At 38.4% G+C, this 13,720-nt stretch overlaps 1 protein-coding gene across 2 annotated transcripts in view; it reads right to left on the bottom strand.

The window, feature by feature from the left end:
- Nucleotides 1-13,720, bottom strand: part of si:dkey-256h2.1 (uncharacterized protein LOC337520 homolog) — a 205,749-nt gene that overhangs the window by 39,123 nt on the left and 152,906 nt on the right. The window lies entirely within an intron of this gene.

Genomic DNA, 13,720 nt, shown 5'->3' with positions numbered 1-13,720 from the left:
ACTTCAGGTACAAAACGAACAATCATATTAATGGCGTAACCAGTCACAGAAGATATAATATTCAACGTCACTAATAGTTAATGATAAACAGTGCAAATACTCATAATTACTTCTAAGTTGGAAACAACTAACAACAGGTGCACACAAATTATTATTTGTACATGAGTGGGAAGAGTCCGAAATCCTAGTAACTGGTTTATCTTCATGGTTGTCTGACCAGTTAAACTGGCAATCAATCAATTACACTGCAGCAGCTACAGATGGTTAATTTACTTCCAATCTCTCATACCATGCAGAATATTTTCTAATTAATCTCTTTAGACATATTTCTTGAGCAGGTGGGGCTTGAACCCAGGCCTGAATGTCAGGCAGAACACTTTTGAACCCAAAGAGACCAATGCAAATAATTATTATTCCACCTTTAGACAGCTCAATTTAGGCTAGACAGACAGCAAATTAAAGATGCAATACCCGTGTTGGGACCCTTACTTTGGTGATATATATTAACGATCCACATCTTAATATGCCACAGATAATTTTAAAATCTGTGGACTACATGAAACTTTGGAGAATTGTAAACTGTAAGGAGGACAGTGTAGAACTACAAAAGGAGGTGACAAGCTGGTGGAGTGGTTGGGGGTAGGTAGCAAAATCATTTCAATCCAAAGAAGTGAGCCAGTATGCACTTTGGTACAAAGAACATGGAGACAAAATGTAAAATAAAAGGTACTAAAAGAGGTGTAACATCAGAGAGGCCTGGGTACAAATATAGATAAGTTATTGGCGATGGCAGGGCAGGGTGAGCGATTGGTCAAGAAAGCATAAAGTATCCTAGGCTTTACTAAAAGGTCCCTAGAATATAAAAGTAAAGAAATTATGTTAAACCTGTATAGAATACCGGTCAGACTTGAATTGCAGTGTTGCTTCCAGTTGTGAATACTTCACTTTAGAAAAGATATGAAAGCATTAGAGATAAGATTTACAAGAATGACGGACATGGACACATTTTTTTCTTGAAGAGAAGGCTGATAAGAGAATGTAATGCAGATTTTTAATATCATATGGGTATGGCCAGAATAGATAAGGAAAACTGGCAGAAGAACTGAGAACAAGCACAGGCTTAAAGCAAAAAAGTAATGACAATATGAGGAAAGACCTTCCTCATGCAGCATGTGAGTAAAGTCTGGAATGTACTGCCTGAGAGTGAGGTGGAGGCAGATTCATTTGAGATGTTGAAAGAAGAATTGGATAGTTATCTAGAAATAAGAAAATGCTGGGGTATGGAGTGGAGACAGAGTGACAAGTGAACTAGTCCTACAGAGACCTAGGATAATGGGAACTGCAGATGCTGGAGAATCCAAGATAACAAAGTGTGGAGCTGGATGAACACAGCAGGCCAAGCAGCATCTTAGGAGCACAAAAGCTGACGTTTCGGGCCTAGGGTCTAGGCCCGAAACGTCAGCTTTTGTGCTCCTAAGATGCTGCTTGGCCTGCTGTGTTCATCCAGCTCCACACTTTGTCATCTACAGAGACCTGGCACAGGCACACAGGGTAGAATGGTCTTCTGTGCTGTAATAATTCTGAATCCACGGGCTTATTGAAACGGTGGTGCAATTGTGATAGGAGATATATGCTTGTAATATTTACTCTGTGAATAATTTTAAGGAATGAGCAGACTGCCTGATGAAGAAAGGCCCTGCAAGCTTAGTCTGGATCTTCTGGAGTTTAGAAAAATCAGAGGTTACTTAATTTAAACACATAAATTCTGAAGGGTCATGATCAGGTGGATGTGGGAAGGATGGTTCCTCTTTCACGGGAATCTAGAACTGGCAGTCATGGTTTAAAAATCAGATGCTGCCCATTTAAACAGAAATAAGGATTTTTTTTCTCTTAGCTACAAGTCTCTGAAATTCACTTCCTCAAAAGGCAGTGGATACAGATTCTTTAAATATTTTTACAGCAGAAGTAGATTGCTGAGATTAAACTCGGGTCAACCATAATGTTATTGAATGGCAGAGCAGGCTCAAACAGTTGACTGGCCTACTCTAGCTCTTTATTTGTATGTAAGACTGTGTAAATACTGACTCCAGTACAATCCTTTACCAATTATCCTTCTGGGTATTAACACATTTGTCTAACTTCTTAATCACCAGTGTTCAGAAACTCTCCACTCGTGACATGGACAGCAGCATGATTCATGTTGACAGGTACAAATTCAATCACGTAAGCACAGAATGGCTGCCTACAAATGGTTCCTTCAACAGCAGTACTAAATGCTGGACCATAGGTTTGGTAAAATAATATACCAATAATCAGTATTTGTTAAATTTACAGACTTCTACATTTCTATTTTTGGCAACTTCATAGATGTTAATACAGATGCTGCAACTGGCTTCATTGTATCTGAACTATGAAGGGGAAAATCAACTACTCATAAATGCAACTCGTGAAAGTACATGTGTTAAAAGCCAAGTGAAGATGAAGTCAGGTTTGGCTACAATGCCAAGTGCTGTCCATTAGCTTGCCAATATTCATTGCCTAGACACATGAAAATTGGCCGCTGGCTAAGGTATTGGGGTATCTGACCCCATTAAGGGGTCAAAACCTTGGTAAAGAGAAACAATTTTTAAAAATAAATTTTTAAAACAGAGTTTTAAACACAAAAATGGCTATAGTAGAGCAAATCACTTCACCATGGAATGAAGTGAAATTTTAGTCTCAGTACAAAAAACGCAATAAAGCCAGCCTCGCCTCATCATCAAAAGAGTCCAAAATTGTTTTCTGCTGTAATAAAAGCACATTTTTTACCATTGTGAATTGCTCTTGCAAGTTTTCTATTAAGTTACATTGATGCCTATAGATAATTCTTGGAATCCCTCTTATCTCTCAATGTCAAATACTCACCTGAGAATAGCTAAAATGTAAGACAAACAAATTTATTTAAAACATGATACATTGCTCATCGCTTCCAACACCAACAACATGGATTTCAACACGTATGTGTTGAGAGACGTTTCTAAGTAATTACTTCAATTGTGCATAAATCAAACCTGTACTTTGATGGAAAAAACCTTATTATTTTAAAACAAACATATTGTTATAATTTATCATTGACATTAACCAGTAAAATGAACACTTCCTGTAACAAATTATTTTCCTCTATCTTATTTTCCTGTATTTTTAGTCAAATGTCCAATCTGTATAGGTAACGGCAATGTTCTCCAAACTTCTTAAAACACGAGATCACTTTTTGGCATTGATGTCCAACTCAGAATCTACTACAAAGAAAATATCGTGTAAACAGTCTATTTTTACGGACTAGATTTGATTTATTATTGTCACATGTCACCAATCTAAAGACAATAATATATAATTATTCATTTATATATCCTCTACTCATCAAGTCTTAGTGTGACACCCTGTGACTCACATTATCTTTCAGTGCCTTGATGTCTTGGTTGTACTTTGAGTCTGCATAGTTGCTTACAGTCCGTGAAATCAGCATCAGTCCGATGGTGCAATACCTGGACTTTATTTTTATTTGGGAGAAAACTGTGTCACACAGGTATGCAGAGCCAAAGCAAGCTTTCATTTTAAGAGGATAGGATGATAGAAGTGAGTATTTTCCTGTTTTCAAGTCTCCAAAAATCACTGCCTCTGGGTCTAACTTTCAACTCAATATCATTTTGCAGAAGTATCCCCACATCAATTCTACTGCTTTGTAAATCTTCCTCAAATTAGTCATTTCAGATCAGGGTAGAAGAGTAGTTTATTGCAGGAAACATCAGGTTTGTCAAGTCAGGATTTAAACAAATGGTGCCAAAGGACTTTTGTTCGAATCAAATTTGCAACCTCAACAACAATTTTCATTACATGAGAAAAGTCAATGACTTGCTAGTACTTGTTGGTAGATTATGCAATGGTAATTGACAAAAGAATAGAAATCAGTACCAGGTAAGGATGGCAGTTTCCTTCTCTAAAGGATATTAGACTTTTCTGATAGTTGGCAATGGTTTTATGGTCATATTATCTATTTAACTGCAGATTTTTAAAATTGAATTCAAACTCCAACATCTGCACTGGCAGGATTTGCACCTGGGTCTCTGGAGTAATAGTCCAACAATAACACCACTGGGCAAAATACTTGTACAAAACACAACAAAGTCTGCATTTTCTCCAAGCGTGGCTGGTACACCATCAGTTGTGAAGAAAACCATTTTCTTGATTTTATCAAGCATGTACCTTTTGAGTGCATTGTAGATATCCTCACCCCTTGTTCTCTCCTTTAGGTGTAAAAGGGTGAGAAGATTTTCTTTAATTGCTATGTCCTTAAAAACCATGCACACAAAGACAATCAGCTGGGCTATGTTAGTCATGTCGATGGATTTACTGAACTGCAGTGAGAAGCATTCACAGTCATTCAGGCCCCGCTGTATTTGCTGAAAGCTGCCTTCAGGCAAAGCGTCAACTCTTGCTGCTGTGGAAGCACCAAGTGACATGCTGTGGGTTGTTATTATTTCTTTCTTGTTCTTAGAGTCTTTGAATAAAGAATTGGCTGCCACAGTCATTGCTCCTTTAACTACTTTGCCACCTGACTGATTCCTTGCATTTTACCAGAAGACGGCAAATGCGAAATGATGCTTCAGTGCATTTTAGAGTCACCTTGTCAGCTTTATCTGTCTGGAGCATGCTGTTCAAGGATAAAACATCTTTGGATTTACTATGCATCATTGCTTGTTTTATTTTTTCCACTGGAAGTGAGCATCACTGCTTGATTAGCATTTATTGCCCATCCCTAGTTTCCAGAAGTCAGTTAAGAATCAATCACATTGCTGTGGGTTTGGAGTGACTAGATCAGGTAAAGGTGGGGGCTTTCTTCCCTAAAGTGCATTAGGTTTTTCCAACAACTGGCAATGGTTTAATGATCATCATTAGCCTCTAAATTCAGATGCATTTTATTGAATTCAAATTCCACTGTCTGTCATGGCAGGATTCCCCTGGTCTCTGGGCCAATGCTTCCATATTGGTGTCATTCCCAACTGTCTTTCTTACTTATCGATATGTTTTGGTGACATTTGAGGCAAACACCCCTCTGCTTTAGGGTTGTGAACAGAAATTCATCTTCCTATTCCATGTGGAAATTGTACGTTTTTGGTTTATTTTAGGTTGTCCAGGTTCTTCATTCACCATTAGCGCTTCACCTTGGAGTCTGTGATGTCACTCTGTCACTAGTCACACTGCAGACAGGCCTCTGGATCCATCCCCCGGAACATCCAGAATGTTGCTGGCTGCTTTCAAGCATGGAGGAATGGGAAATCAGTGCTTTAGCTGTAATTTGTTTCCAGAGCTCCTGGTCAGCTTACGTTACATAGATAAGGTGCATGGCAGTGTTCCAGTCATTTTTCTTCATCCTGCACGGTCATATTAGATGAGTAGCCGAAGAGAAAAACAGCACTTCTTCAGAGAACTGTGGAGGACTACAACTTACAGAGAATCTGCAGGGGCATGATGGACTGAATAGCCTCCTATATCTTTAATCCCATAATGTAGTGGCTTCATATGTCAATGCCTAATATATTTCTTATTCAATTGTTTGTATTTCCTCAACAAAACTTATTTTACCCTGTAATTACAGTCCATCTGGATCAAACTGAAACACATGCAAAAAGCTGTCGAAGCCAGTTAAGTGTGTGTTCTTCTCTCTAGTCATGCAGTTTGCAGAAGCAGAAGTCATGCTGCAGCATGATGCTCGATGTGCATGAGGAATATTGGTAGACAGTGAGATCACCTGTCAGACACTCTGCGATCCACTAGTTAATCGCAGTCTATGTGTTGGATACCGTGGGTTTAGACAGAATTTAAAAACAATCAAGATTGTTTGCCATTGTGCAACAAACGTTGAGCTGAAAAATTGATGCAGGCTCAGCCCAATAATTAACTGCCTTAGGAAGATGTTAACATATCAGCAAGTTTTAACTACTGTTTCATGTAATTATTTAAAAAAAGACTACAATTAGGATTTGTAACAAGTAACTTTCATTCTTCCTGTTAAGCACATATATAAATATGTATTCGCAGACATTCAAAGAAAGGTGAGATATACAATTTCATCATGATCTACAGACAAACACTAGAACATTGGCAGGCAGTGAAGGGATTTGATTGGAACTGATGTCCTGTCTCTTTTCCATGGCTACATCTTGCCTGAGTATCCCTGGAGAGGGAGCACACATGTTTTAAGCCTTTTGTGTCCAAGGGACTTCTAGGTGTTGGAGTGTAATATCGGTGAATATCACTGTACTTTAGTTTTATATATTTTTTCTGATTATTTAATTTTTGCTCCATTGCTCCTTTAAGGAGCTATCACTAGCTAATCCTGTTCAATTGGCTTAATGGCTTATGAATATAAAGTTTATATCATGACAGATGTGCAGATCATTGTTTATGAAACATTAAACCAATGCTTTAATGAGTCGTGCATGCAGCAGCTAACAGCAGTGGGTCACAGGTTTGAATGCACAATTTCATGCCAGCTTTCCAATATTATAGCCCACAAGGGTTGTGATTTTCCAGTAATCAAATTGAATTGGTAGAAGACTGTGGTTTTCTTTGCACAGAAATGAAATTTCCAACTCGTTCAATTTTAAATGGAACAACTCCTTCAGCTAGCTGCTGTAAATTTTCACAGCCTTCTGGAGACATTTTCCAATTAAATTTTTGGCAAAGGTCTGTGGCTTGGGTTGTGGGTGAGATTGTTGACTTGTTCGCCTAGCTGGTTTGTTCTCCTTCAGACATTTCATCACCTTGCTAGGTGACATCATCAGTGAAGCCTCCGATGAATTAATATTATTCTTCCAAGCAGAGTAGAATAACATTGCTTCCTCGGAGGCTCCGCTGATGATGTCACCTAGCAAGGTGATGAAATGTCTGAAGGAGAACAAACTAGCTCGGCAAACAAGTCAACAACCTCATATTTTCCAATATTATTCTACATTTTCTTATGTATTAAAAACAGCATCTATGGTGTTCAAAGATTTAATGGGATGAAATCCAATAACTTAACTCCAGCAATCCAGTGTTTTCACCTAAAATTATTTTTCAAAATAAAGTTTTTATTTAACAACTACAATAGAAAGGCACTATTCTTGTTAGAACACTTTACATTTGATCTGACCCTCGCTCTCAATGAAGAAATAGTAATGTTGTATTAAAACAAGAGGAATTGCAATGACAGTAACAGTTATGAAAGCAATTCCTGTTAAGTATTTTGGAGAAGGTTATTGCATACATTGTTCTGACCACATTACAGACTTTGGCATCAAGCATCTACCCTGAATATCAGTGCCACTTCAGAGCTGGCAGGTCAACTGTTGACATGATTTCTTACTTCAGCAATTACAGAAGAGCACAGACCTTAACTGCCTTCAAAGATCTCAGCCTTTCAGCGTTGTCAGTATAGATAGACTCTTCAAATTTCCACAGAAAATAGGCTGCCCACGTGGACTCCTGGGTATCATTTCTTTCCAGCAGAACATGCAGAATTTCATCAATTATAACAGAGCATCATCAGAGACTGATCATGTTCAGTGGCAGGGCAAAGCAAGCTGTATCCATGCACCAACACCCTTTGGTATATTTTTCTCCATTATGTTGTTGGACATTTTCAGTGACTAAAGTGAGGGTTTCTGATGGCAGGCTGTTTAACTTGATGACATTACGTGCCAAGACACAACAGTATCATGTCCTTTTCTGTGAGTTGCTGTTTGCTAATGATGCAGTGCTGATATCCCACACTTCAGTTAACTTCCTAAAGCATACAGATGAGGTCAATCAGGCTTGCAAAGGGCTTGGCCAGACAATCTGAGGAAGGAGGACCAAAGTTATGGGTCCGTATGCAGAGACTCCAACTTGCATCGACAGGGACAATTTCACTCTTGAGCATATCAACAGCAGTCATGCTAAAGTTCAGAAGTCAAGTGAGAACCAGCAGCAAGCCAAATAAAAATACAATGCTCTGTGTGTACCAGGATTGTATTCCTAGAACCTCCATTTATGGTAGCAAAGCACGAACAACTTATGAAAGCCACGGAAAGCACTGAACGTTTTCTACTTCTACAGCTTCAGATGAATCTTGGGCATGTACTGGCAGCACAGAGTGCTGAGATTGCAAGTGCATGATCATGAAGGAACCCTCAGAATATCTACCCTCTTGAATCAACAGTAACTCCACTGGCTGGGCCATATCAGCCAAATGGAAGACAAGTGAACTCCAAAAGACATATGATAGTTATATGGAGTTATGTCACAGATCAACCATGATGTCACTGAATGGTAGAACATGTTTGAGGGACTGAAACAAAAACAAAAATACTGGAGCATATTTGGAAAGAAAGCAGAGTTAATATTTCAGTGACCCTCCTTCAGAGTTGAGTCCTAGAGGGGCCTGAATGGCCTACTCCTGTTCCTATGTCCTATAAGCCCCACATCTGCAATATGGTAATGTCTGTAAGTGAGACTTCAAATTGGTCAGGATTGGATTTGATACAAAGGAAGTTGCTGTTAACCAGAACCCCTGTACACAAGCAGCCAGAAAAATAAACGATAAGAAGACAGAGAGGAGAAAGACAGAAACATCGGTCGGCTTCAGGCCAATGCAATTCATCTGTGCCAGCTGTAGAAGAGGCTTCCAGTCACAACTGACCTCAACAAAAATAACAGATGACGATCAATACAGATATGAAACACACCCTGAGCACAGCCCAATTTCTCCAGAGATGGGCTGATGTCATTGAACTCAGTACAGCAAAGTCAACAGGGTTTTGAAGCTGACATTCAGTTCTCTTTATTATCCAGTGTCTTTTTAAGTGGTGCACCCCCTTGATTATGAGGATATGAACATTTTGACTTAAAGGAAACAGAAGACTGGAGATGCTTTTTGCTCAATAAGAACACAAAAATGCTACTAAACCTCAAATCGGGGAGCACTATAAAAAGAACAGATAACATTTCAGGTCACCAAACGTTGATCAGAACTGAAGAGGATGAGAAGTCTAAGACTGAGGGATTTTTAAGCCAGTGGAAGGAGAGAGGGGTCTGGAAGAATGAAGGGGACAGTGATAGGCTTGTGGCTAGGAAAATTAAATAGTTGTTGCAATTATCAAGAACATCCACCACATGTTGGTGCAGATTGATAAAGCATATGTAGTTTTTTTTATATTGTATTAATTAAAGTGAAGGAATACCAGCGGTCAAGCTTTTGCTGTGAAGGACTGCTTGTTACAAGTTACTAGTGAAGATTTTTAGAGATAAAAAGGACTGAAGTTATTAACAGGAAACTGCAAAGATTAAATATCGGTGAGGCAATGAACAACTCAAGAAAAAAAAGTCACAATATGTCTCTGTGGGATACTGCTGGACCTACTTATTGTCTCCCTTGTTTCTTTATTCATTCACAGCCTATGGGTGTCACTGTCTAGGCCAACATTTATTGTCCATCCCTAATTGCCCAGAGGGCAGTTAAGAGTCAGTCACATTGCTATGGGTCTGGAGTCACATGTAGGCCAGACCTGGCAGTTTCATTCCCTACAGGACATTAAGTGGGTTTTTTCTGACAATTGAAAATAGATTCATGGTCATAATTAGACCCCTAATTCCCAAATTTATTTTGTTGAATTCAAACTCTACCATCTGAAGTGGTGAGATTTGAAACTGGGTGTCCAGAACATCATCTGGGTCTCTGGATTAACAGTCCACTAATAATACTACGAGACCACCTTGTTGCTGAAGTGAAGGGGTTCACATTTAAAGTCAGATCACAGCCTTGTGATGATTTCTCTTGTTGCATTGATAGTGAATTCTTTTTTAGGTAGGTTCCTTGGAACAGCAGATCTTGGGAGAAAGAACAGATTCCTGTTCTCCAGGGGAGGCAATGGCTTAGTAGTATTACTGCTGGACTGTTAACCCAGAGACCTGGATAACATTCTAGGGACCCAGGTTCAAATCCTGCCATGGCAGATAGTGGAATTTGAATTCATTAAAATATGTGGAAACAAGAATATAATGATGACCATGAATCCATTGCTGATTGTCAGGAAAAACTCACCTAGTTCATTAACGTTATTTAGTGAAGGAAGCTGGCCTATATGTGACTCCAGACCCATAACAATGTGATTGTCTCTGATTTGCCCTCTGAGCAATTAGGGATGGACAATAAATGCCATCCAGCCAGCAACACACTCATCCCTTTAATGATTTTAAAAAAGGCAGCATTTTATAGCTACCCAGCTACTTTACAAGTAGTTGCAAAGCACTATCTTTACTGAAATGTCTCACTATCTGCCTAAAGAGGTGTTTACTTAGATGTTTGAAAATAGAGTTTTTCTTCGTCTCTGCTGGTCAGAACACCACTCTGAAGGGGCTTCTTCTTGGAGCTCCGCACAATGGCTGTTTTAAACGGGTTTGTTCAATAGGTCAAAATGGTGTTATGTTAATTTTGAGACATTAGGAGTTTCACAAAGCAAAGAAGTCAATTATGCTGAGTTTCTTTGAAGTTCTTACTCAAAAGATAGAATTCTCAAACCTTCAGTACCGAACTGAAAGCTTTTTGTATTTCAAGAGTTTTTGTGCGTCAAGGAATTTCTCTCTGTAACCTACTTAAAACTTGCAGCTGTAAAGCCAAGTAGCTTGTTGCAGATTTTTTTCATAAGTCTTTTGCGGTTGTGTAGAGTGTAATAATAAAGTTTTGTTGCTTAAACTTGCATTAAGCTTCACTGGAACACTGTAGGAGGTGTTGATCGAAAGATTAGCATTAGATTGAAGTGGAGAATTTAAAGAAATGTCTGTCCCCTAGTAATAAATTTCTGAAGAAGGGTCCAGACCCGACCTCTGATGCTGCCTGGCCTGCTGTGTTCATCCAGCTCCATACTTTGATATCTTAAACTCCAGCATCGGCAGATCCTACTATCTCTCTGCCTTCTCGTAATTCCTTTTCTTTTATTTCTGCAGTGTTACAAACAAAACGTACTTAACTAATATTGCACAGTAAGATTAAGCAAATTCCTCATTACTTTTTACTTAACTGGAATATGAGTACTGCTGCTGACTAATCAAGACGTTCTCAAACATTGTAAACAAAAGTTTTTATTTTGCCTATCTCTGCACATAGAACAACAAAAAGGAACCAACTTGAGCTTGGCCAGCGCAGGAATATTTCCATTTACACAGCCATTGTTTATAAAACACATTGAGCTATTATGAAAAATATGATAATCAGGGAAGTCGAATTTGGTGAATCAGTTGCCTTCCTTTATTCCAGGCCTCCTTTCTTCATCAATGCTATACACTCTATACAGGTGATTTTAATTCAGGGCATGGCAAGTATGGAGAGAGCCAAAATGGAAGGTGCTAAAGCCCAGTCAGACCTTATTTTAATATCGGAAGTCCCTCCAGAAGCACTACGTTTGGATGTAAGGAAGAGGAATCAAAGCAGGAATTCAGGGAACTGCCATCAAGAGACCCAGAAAGCTAAAATCATCTTCTTCTTTGGTTGGGAATAAATAATCATCCAATCTGAAGTAGTCAAAACAAAGCACATACATTACATAAAACCTTACCTCATCACAAATTTATCTCTTGAAAGAACTGAAAAATAAGTAAAATACAAAATGATTTAATTCCTCAACATTTGTACAACAATGTTTGTTGCTTAATGAAGAGTTATTGCTGACTAATAATAAGCCAAAGCCAATATTTCAGTAATAACCTTCCACAAGATGATGACTGAGCCCATGATACACATTGAAAAGTCTAAGCTCAACTTTCTAGAAAACAAAAAATGTAATACATCTGAACAAAACACCACTTATGAAATTTAGACTCAAATCAACAAAAGTCAAATGAAGAAAGGTGGGATTAGTTAAGCCTTAATGTTTTTCACACCAGAGTAGACCACTTCATCCCCTAGGCCTTCTGCCCCAATTGTTAAGGTCATGGGTGATCTGACTGTGGCCTCAATTCCACTTTCCTATCCACCCTGATGCCCTTTTACTATTTTGCTGCCCATCTACCTCTGACTTAAAAATATACAATGACCCTCCCCCTATTACTTTCTGGGAAAAGAATTCTACAGACAAACAACCTTCAGAAAATAAAAGCATCTTATCTTCATCTGAAATGGAAAACATTTTATTTTTAATTGTGTCTTCTGTTCTAGTCCCTAGTGTAAGGCGAAATGTCCCTTCAACTACGAAATGTCCCTTCAACTAACAATTCCCCTCTGGATTTTATAGGTTTCAATAAAATAGCCTCTCAATGCTCCAGACACATGAATACAGACATAATCTTTCCAACCTTTTCACTTAGAATAATCCTCTCATCTGGAAATCAGTCAGGTAAACATTCTTTTAACTGCTTCTAATGTACTTTCCCCCTTTCCTATATAAGATAATCAAAACTACACAAAATAATCTGTATATTGTCCCACCAATGCGCTATAGGGTCGTAACATAATATCCCATGTTTTATATTCCATTTACCTTGTGAAAACCACCAATATTCCACTTGCTTTTCAAATTATCTGCTGTACCTGCATACTAATCTTCTACGATTTATGTACCAGAACATCAAGATCCCCCCATATCATACTTCAGAGTTCTAGAACCTCTCTCTACTTAAATAACATGCTGCTTTTTTTAGGAGATAGCAATAATTGAAGATGCTGGAGTCAAAGTCAATACAGTGTGGAGCTTCAGGCACACAGCAGGTTAGGTAGCTTTAGAGGAGCAGGAAAGTCGATTTTTCAGATTTACAGCCTTCATTAAGACTAGATGAAGGGTTTAAACCTGAAATGTTGATTTTCTTGCTCCTCTGCTGCTGCCTGAGCTGCTGTGTTCCTCCAGCTCCACCCTGTATTGATGCTGCTTTTCTATTATTCCTGTTAAAGTGAACAAGTTCATATTGTCTCTCATCATACTCCATTTATCAAACTTCTGTCCACTCACTTCATCTATGTCAGTTTGCGTTATGCAACCACACATTTGCTTCCTTCATCTAAGTCAATGGTGCAGTATTTCACTCATTACATACTCCCAATGGAAAAAATGTCCTAATTATACCTGGTTTCAGTTGCCTCTTAGTAAACCAATCCACTAATATATTATACCATAGACTGTGAGCCCTCATTTTGTGTAGTAAAATATTCACATGATACAACCATACCAAAGCCAATGAAAATTGCAGCAACATCATAAAAATGCATAGTATATACAGCCCACTTAATAACTGAGCAGAAAATAGAAGAAATGTAATTGAAAACAAAGATTACCAGGATCACCAACAGAGACAGTTGACAGTAGACAGTAACTACCATCAGCAAGAATCTCCAAGAACGGAAAAAGAAATGTATTATAGTAACAAAAATAGAAATCATATCAGAAATAAAAACTGCTATCAGTCTCTGCTCGGCGACTGTGCGCGCTGTGTATCACAAAGTCTGCCTTGGAGGACGTTTATCTAAAGATCCGAGGCCAAATGTCCTTGCCCAAAACACAAACAGATTCTAAACAAGACCTCACATCTAACATACATTGTCTGACCTAAAATGTCACTCTTCTCTGCACTGATAAAATCTTTAGTTTTCTCAGGGCAATGACTCGAAAGAAATTTATGGATTTACATATACATACTAATCAATTAAAACCTTCTAACTGATTAAGATTTAATG

The sequence above is a fragment of the Stegostoma tigrinum genome, chromosome 2, assembly GCF_030684315.1.
Source record: "Stegostoma tigrinum isolate sSteTig4 chromosome 2, sSteTig4.hap1, whole genome shotgun sequence".
In the NCBI taxonomy this organism is placed as follows: domain Eukaryota; kingdom Metazoa; phylum Chordata; class Chondrichthyes; order Orectolobiformes; family Stegostomatidae; genus Stegostoma; species Stegostoma tigrinum.
This window is presented reverse-complemented; position numbering and strand designations above follow the sequence as displayed.